Here is an 8,329-nt window from a genome sequence, read left to right as displayed (position 1 = left end):
GTGGAGAAGTTTGCGGGACGGCTGGAGTGCCTCGTGGACAGGCTGGTGGAGCAGTTCGTGGGACGGCGGGAGCTGCTGGTGGGCCGCGGAGCGGAGCTGAGCGAAGCCGTTCGTGGGGCGGCTGGTGGAGCGGAGGCCTATGGAGCTGTGGGGCGGTCAGCTTCAGATCATGTAAGGTGCCTTTTACCCCCGCCCCCAACTCCACCCAGGTTGGGAGGTGAAGCTCTGCAGATAAACTTTTGAACTTTGGGGCTGCCCTGACCAGGGACAGAGACTTTTGGGTCATTGGACTTTTGGGACTTTGGGTAATTTGGGGTTGCTGGACTCAAGAACCAAAGGGAAAGGGCATGCCCCAATTTGCTTGGGGTGGGTTTTTTTTTGCTCATGGGTTGTGTTATGAATCCTGTTGGTGCTGTTTCCCCAACATAATGCCACATTGTTTCTCTCTGTTATTAAAAGGCTTTTTGCTACACTCAGACTAGGTGCTTGCGAGAGGGGAAGTATTGCCTCTGGGAGGTGCCCAGCGGGGGTGGTACATATTTGTCCCAGGTCACTGGGTGGGGGCTCGAGCCGGTTTGCATTGTGTTATTCGAATGGATCCCCTAGATACTGAACCTGGCCCTTGTTGCTGCCAACTCTGACGGGCAGAAGGGTTACACGGAGCGAGGGTGGGCAGGAAGCCGCCTTAGCCCCCTTGTGCTGCCGGTGATGGTTCCCGGGCCCTTTTAAATTGCCCAGGGGCAGCAGGCGGGGCTGGGGGAGACACCGGGCCCCGGACTTTGGTGGAGCCAGGCCCCCGTGGTCTTATGTTGCTGTAGCATGGGTACCAGGGGCCCAGATGAGGCACCTCCCCTGCGGCTGGAGGAGCATGGGTGCTAATCCACGTTTTGGGGGGTTGGTGTTTGGAAGGTTAAATGAAGGCAGCCTCTGCTCTGGGCTCACCCAGTTTCAGGGCCTGACGCTGCTTTGCACAACGATGAATCTCGGAACAGGCCAGCAATGAAATGACGGCAGAACCTGAGGAACGAAAAGCCTCTGGGTTCGTCTGTGGGCCTTGACGCCGAACGGGAGCCGTAATTTGACTCGCTTTGTGGCTGCGGCAGGTAAAATGTCAGGACGAAGTCGTCCCAGTGATTGTGACACTGGGTTTGAGGAGGCTTTGGTCTTATTAAAATGTAACTAGCATGGAACACTTGTGTTTTTAAAGGTGGCTTCCCCAAGCAATCCCAAGTTGTTCTTCCCAGAGCTGGGTGATGGTGGGCAGCAGGGGATCTCCCCAGTCTGTGGGGAAATCTCTCTGGGCCCCACTGTTAGTTCTCCAGACTTTCTCCCCCTAACCACGCACACCTCTCCCCACCCATTATCAATGCTTTACAGCAACCCCTCCCTCCCCTTATGGGATACAGCCTCTCGGTGCCAGAGACTGACTGGGGCTCCCCTCTGCATGACCCCAATGGGGAAGGAAAGGGACTGACAGGGGAGAGGAAGGAGACAGGCCGAAGGAGTCAAATGGGGCTCGACGAGAATAGAGGAGATTTTCTTCCTATTAAAATGGACTGGAGTCTCATTGCTGGAAAGCCACACCTTGAGTGAGGTTTGAACCGGCAGCCTTTCAATTGCCAGGCAAAGGTGCGAACCACAGAGACGGATCACGGCCGACTTCCCAGCGCTGTCCAAGGAGCCCCTGCAGGGGTGCAAGTGGTTAGTGCAAAGGGCAATATTGCTGGGGTTGTGAGTTCAAGCCTTCCCTGCAGCCCTGGTTTCTATTACCCCATGGAGCTACACCAGCTTGCTTGTCCTAATTCACATGGAAAGTGCCATGAGAGGAAGGTCTGAAATGTGGACGTTGGTGCAAAGCTTGGGACCCCCCACCAATGCTGCCACTAGCTGTGGATGGGTTGCTCAGGGGCAGGGAGAATTGATTTCTTTGCTGCTGAGAAAGCTGCCAGGACGGGTCTGTGGGCACCAGAGCTCCCCGCTTCTTCCAGCACATGCCAGGCTCTGTCACTCCTGTAGGAGGGTCATAGAATCATAAAAGATCAGGGTTGGAAGGGCCCTCAGGAGGTATCTAGTCCAACCCCCTGCCCAGAGCAGGACCATCCCCAACTAAATCATCCCACCCAGGGCTTTGTCAAGCCTGACCTTAGAAACTTCTAAGAAAGGGGATTCCACCACTTCCCTAGGTAATGCATTCCAGTGTTTCACCACCCTCCTAGTGAAAAAGTTTTTCCTAATATCCAACCTAAATCTCCCCCACTGCAACTTGAGACCATTACTCCTTGTCCTGTCATCTGCTATCACTGAGAATAGTCTAGATCCATCCTCTTTGGATCCACCTTTCAGGTAGTTAAAAGCAGCTATCAAATCCCCCCTCATTCTTCTCTTCCATAGACTAAACAATCCCAGTTCCCTCAGCCTCTCCTCATAACTCATGTGTTCCAGTCCCCTCATCATTTTTGTTGCCCTTCGCTGGACTCTCTCCAATTTTTCCACATCCTTCTTGTATTGTGGGGCCCAAAACTGGACACAGTACTCCAGATGAGGCCTCACCAATGTCGAATAGAGGGGAATGATCACATCCCTTGATCTACTGGCAATGCTCCTACTTATACACCCCAAAATCATAGAATCATAGAATATCAGGGTTGGAAGGGACCCCTGAAGGTCATCTAGTCCAACCCCCTGCTCGAAGCAGGACCAATTCCCAGTTAAATCATCCCAGCCAGGGCTTTGTCAAGCCTGACCTTAAAAACCTCTAAGGAAGGAGATTCTACCACCTCCTCGGTAACGCATTCCAGTGTTTCACCACCCTCTTAGTGAAAAAGTTTTTCCGAATATCCAATCTAAACCTCCCCCACTGCAACTTGCCATTGGCCTTCTTGGCAACAAGGGCACACTGCTGACTCATATCCAGCTTCTCGTCCACTGTCACCCCTAGGTCCTTCTCTGCAGAACTGCTGCCAAGCCATTCGGTCCCTAGTCTGTAGCGGTGCATTGGATTCTTCCATCCTACGTGCACGACTCTGCACTTGTCCTTGTTGAACCTCCTCAGATTTCTTTTGGCCCAATCCTCCAATTTGTCTAGGGCCCTCTGTATCCTATCCCTACCCTCCAGCATATCTACCACTCCTCCCAGTTTAGTGTCATCCACAAATTTGCTGAGAGTGCAATCTACACCATCCTCCAGATCATTAATGAAGATATTGAACAAAACCGGCCCCAGGACCGACCCTTGGGGCACTCCGCTAGATACCGGCTGCCAACTAGACATGGAGCCATTGATCACTACCCGTTGAGACCGACAATCTAGCCAGCTTTCTATCCACCTTATAGTGCATTCATCCAGACCATACTTCTTTAAATTGCTGGCAAGAATACTGTGGGAGACCGTGTCAAAAGCTTTGCTAAAGTCAAGGAACAACATGTCCACTGCTTTCCCCTCATCCACAGAGCCAGTTATCTCGTCATAGAAGGCAATTAGATTAGTCAGGCATGACTTGCCCTTGGTGAATCCATGCTGACTGTTCCTGATCACTTTCCTCTCTTCTAAGTGCTTCAGAATTGATTCCTTGAGGACCTGCTCCATGATTTTTCCAGGGACTGAGGTGAGGCTGACTGGCCTGTAGTTCCCAGGATCCTCCTTCTTCCCTTTTAGAAAGATGGGCACTACATTAGCCTTTTTCCAGTCTTCCGGGACTTCCCCCGATCGCCATGAGTTTTCAAAGATAAAAGCCAATGGCTCTGCAATCACATCCGCCAATTCCTTTAGCACTCTCGGATGCAGCTCATCTGGCCCCATGGACTTGTGCACGTCCACTTTTTCTAAATAGTCCCGAACCACTTCTTTCTTCACAGAGGGCTTGCCACCTCCTCCGAATGCTGTGCTGCCCGGTGCAGTCGTCTGGGAGCTGACCTTGTTCGTGAAGACAGAGGCAAAAAAAGCATTGAGTATGTTAGCTTTTTCCACATCCTCTGTCACTAGGTTGGCCTCTCTCATTTAGTAATGGGCCCACAGTTTCCTTGGCTTTCTTCTTATTGCCAAAATACCTGAAGAAACCCTTCTTGTTACTCTTAACTTCGCTCGCTAGCTGCAACTCCAGGTGTGATTTGGCCTTCCTGATTTCACTTCTGCATGCCTGAGCAATATTTATATACTCATCCGTGGTCATTTGTCCAATCTTCCACTTCTTGTAAGCCTCTTTTTTGTGTTTAAGATCAGCAAGGATTTCTCTGTTAAGCCAAGCTGGTCGCCTACCATATTTACTATTCTTTCTACACATCAGGATCGTTTGTCTCTGTAACCTCAATAAGGATTCTTTAAAATACAGCCAGCTCTCCTGGACTCCTTTCCCCCTCATGTTATTCTCCCAGGGGATCTTTCCCATCAGTTCCCTGAGGGAGTCAAAGTTTGCTTTTCTGAAGTTCAGAGTCCGTATTCTGCTGCTTTCCTTTCCTCCTTGTGTCAGGATCCTGAACTCGACCATCTCATGGTCACTGCCTCCCAGGTTTCCATCCACTTTTGCTTCCCCTACTAATTCTTCCCGGTTTGTGAGCAGAAGGTCAAGAAGAGCTCTGCCCCTAGTCGGTTCCTCCAGCACTTGCACCAGGAAATTGTCCCCTACAGTTTCCAAAAACTTCCTCGATTGTCTGTGCACCGCTGTATTGCTCTCCCAGCAGATATCAGGATGATTGAAGTCGCCCATGAGAACCAGGGCGTGCCATCTTGTAGCTTCTGCGAGTTGCCGGAAGAAAGCCTCATCCACCTCATCCCCCTGGTCTGGTGGTCTACAGGAGACTCCCACCACTGCATCACTCTTGTTGCTCAGGCTTCTAAACTTAATCCAGAGACTCTCAGGTTTTTCTACAGTTTCATTGTTGAGCTCTGAGCAGTCATACTGCTCCCTTACATACAGTGCAACTCCCCCACCTTTTCTGGCCTCCCTGTCCTTCCTGAACAGTTTATATCCATCCATGACAGCACTCCAGTCCTGCGAGTTATCCCACCAAGTCTCCGTTATTCCAATCACATCATAATTCCCTGACTTGGCCAGGATCTCCAGTTCTCCCTGCTTGTGTCCCAGGCTTTGTGCATTTGTATATAGGCTCTTGAGATAACCCGCTGATCGCCCCTTGTTCTCAGTATGAGGCAGGAGCCCTCCCCTCTCACACGCTCCAGCTCGTGCTTCCTCCCGGTATCCCGCTTCCCCACTTACCTCAGGGCTTTGGTCTCCTTTCCCTGGTGAACCTAGTTTAAAGCCCTCCTCACTAGGTTAGCCAGCCTGCTCACGAAGATGCTCTTCCCTCTCTTCGTTAAGTGGAGCCCGTCTCTGCCTAGCATTCCTCCTACTTGGAACACCATCCCATGGTTGAAGAAGCCAAAGCCTTCTCTCCGACACCACCTGTGTAGCCATTCCTTGACTTCCACGATTTGATGGTCTCTACCCCGGCCTTTTCCTTCCACGGGGAGGATGGACGAGAACACCACTTGCACCTCAAACTCCTTTATCCTTCTTCCCAGAGCTACGTAGTCTGCAGTGATCCGCTCAAGGTAATTCTTGGCAGTATCATTGGTGCCCACGTGGAAAAGCAGGAAGGGGTAGCGATCCGAGGGCTTGATGAGTCTCGGCAGTCTCTCCGTCACATCGTGAATCTTAGCCCCCGGCAAGCAGCAGACTTCTCTGTTTTCCCGGTCAGGGTGGCAGATAGATGACTCAGTCCTCCTGAGGAGAGAGTCCCCGACCACCACCACCCACCTCCTTCTCTTGGGAGTGGTGGTCGTGGAACCCCCAACCCTAGGACAGTGCATCTCATGCCTTTCAACTGGTGGAGTCTCCTTCTGCTCCCTTCCCCCAGACGTATCATCTGGGTCACTCCCCGCAATGGTACCTGTGGAGAGAACATGAAAATGGTTACTTACCTGTGTCCGCTTTGCTGGTCCATGGACTTTCCCCCTTCTTCTTCTGGAGGTCACATGTTGCCAGATTTCTTCACAGTCCTCCTGTCCCTGCTGCGCAGCCTGCTCTGAATCTTCAGAACCTTGTGCCCATAGAAGCATATCCTGACGTCTGTCCAGGAAATCTTCAGTTTCTCTTATGCAACGCAGGGTCGATACCTGTTGCTCCAGACCTTGAACCTTCTCTTCCAATATGGAGACCAGCTTGCACTTTGTACAGACAAAGTCGCTTCTGTCCTCTGGAAGAAAGACAAACATGGCACATCCAGTGCAGGTCACAACAGTTGAACACTCCCCATCCATATTACCTTCCTACTATGAGCTTCCTCCAGAGATGCAGTAATTCCTCAGAGAAGTCGTTAGGGTTTAATCCTCAGTGGCCTCACTCCAGGTGAACTCCCAGGCAAACTCCTGCTGTTTGCTGCTCAGCTGGTTCCCCGCTGCTCAGCTGGTTCTATAAGCACCGAGCCTAAAGCTCTTCCAAGCCTTCTTAGCGCAGCGGGCAGCGCATCAGTCTCATAATCTGAAGGTCCTGAGTTTAAGCCTCAGAGAAGGCAACTCTTCTTGCTCCCTGCTTTAGATTTTCTAACGTAAATCAGAGTAAAAAAGACTAGAACTGAGTGGTTTCTAGACACCCTCCCATCCATCTAACACACACACACACAGACTTTTCTAATGGTACGTGTACAGTATGAAATTAGTTCAAAATTATTCGATTCGAAATTTCGGGAGCTATTTTAGACATTCAGGCTTCGGTGTCCCCACTGAAGCGCGTGAATTCAGCAGAGTGCATCCACAGTACCGAGGCTAGCATCGAACGTCGGAGCAGGTGCACCGTGGGTCGCTATCCCACAGTTCCCGCAGTCCCCTGCCGCCCACTGGAATACTGGGTTACGCTCCCAGTGCACAATGGGGCAAAAACATTCTTGCGGGTGTTTCTGGTGCGTGTCATCAGGAACCTATGGCGGGCAATCGTTTCACGCCTTTTTGGCATGCAGACGCCATACTGCTTTCAGCAGACGGTGCACCACTTGCTCTCCTGCAACTATGAATCCGCCTCTCATTTCCTCTCCCCTTCTCTACTATCTGCTCTTTCTCTTCCTCATCGAACTCTTCTGCCTCCAACTCTGCTCTCCCGCTGGTGCCACGCTTCCGAGCTTCTCCGGGTTGTCTGTCCTGGGCTCCCGTCTCCGTGAAAACCACGGAAGACAACCATTTCCCCCCTTTCTTCGGCTACCACGAACCAAACAGCACCTCTTCCCCTGCCACTCTGCTCTCCTACATTTCGTGCCCGTTTTCCAGGATTACCCGTGCAGGCGCCATGGAGCCCGCTCAGATCTCCGCTGCAGTTTTAAGCATTGTAAATACCTCGCGCATTATCCAGCAGTATGTGCAGTCCCTGCAAAACGGGGCAAGGAAACGACGACCGTGCGATTACTATACTGATGAGGACATGGACAAAGATGGCACGGCGTGTGGCAATTGGGAAATCATGGTGGTGCTGGGCCAGGTTCATGCCGTGGCACGCCGATTCTGGGCCCAGGAAACAAGCACAGACTGCTGGGGCCTCATCACGTTGCAGGTGTGGGATGATTCCCAGTGGCTGAGAAACTTTTGTATGCGTAAGGGCCACTTTCATGGAGCTTTGCGACTTGCTGTCTCCTGCCCTGAAGTGCAAAGACACCAAAATGAGAGCCGCCCTCACAGTTCAGAAGTGAATGGCCATAGCCCTGCGGAAGCTTGCAACGCCCGACATCTAGCGATCAGTCGGGAATAAGTTTAGAGTGGGCAAATCTTCTGTGGGGCCTGCTGTGATCCAAATAGCCAACACAATCATTGATCAACTGCTATCAAGGGTCGTGACTTTGGGAAATGTGCAGACCAGTGTGGATGGCTTTAATGCACTGGGGTTCCCTGACTGCGGCGGGGCGATAGACATAACGCATATCCCTGTCTCGGCCCCGGAACAGCGGGGCGGCCACTACATAAACCGCAAGGGGTACTCTTCCATGGTGCTGCAAGCCCTGGTGGATCACAAGGGACGTGGTGAAAGGGATGCACAAACAATCCAGTTGGGCCATTGCCCACAAGCTCACCCCAAGCAGCTTGGACTCCTGATGACTGTGATGCTGAGGTTCCTTAGACCCCTGTTCATATTTCAGACCCCAGCCGGTGCAGCATCCCTGCCCAACCACTCACCATCTGCCCCAGGAGAACCAGCTGGTGGGCTGCATCCACAGGCAGGTAGTTTATGCCACTCTCCTCAGAGCAGCAGCCACAGCTGTGCAGCTAATCCTCACATCTGGTTGCCGAGGATCCAGCTGGATTGTTTGGGCATCCCTTTCAAGACTTGCCCTCAACAACCTGGCAGCCCCC

The sequence above is a fragment of the Lepidochelys olivacea genome (genome assembly GCF_965140295.1).
Source record: "Lepidochelys olivacea isolate rLepOli2 genome assembly, chromosome: 4".
NCBI classification, from domain to species: Eukaryota; Metazoa; Chordata; order Testudines; family Cheloniidae; genus Lepidochelys; species Lepidochelys olivacea.
This window is presented reverse-complemented; position numbering follows the sequence as displayed.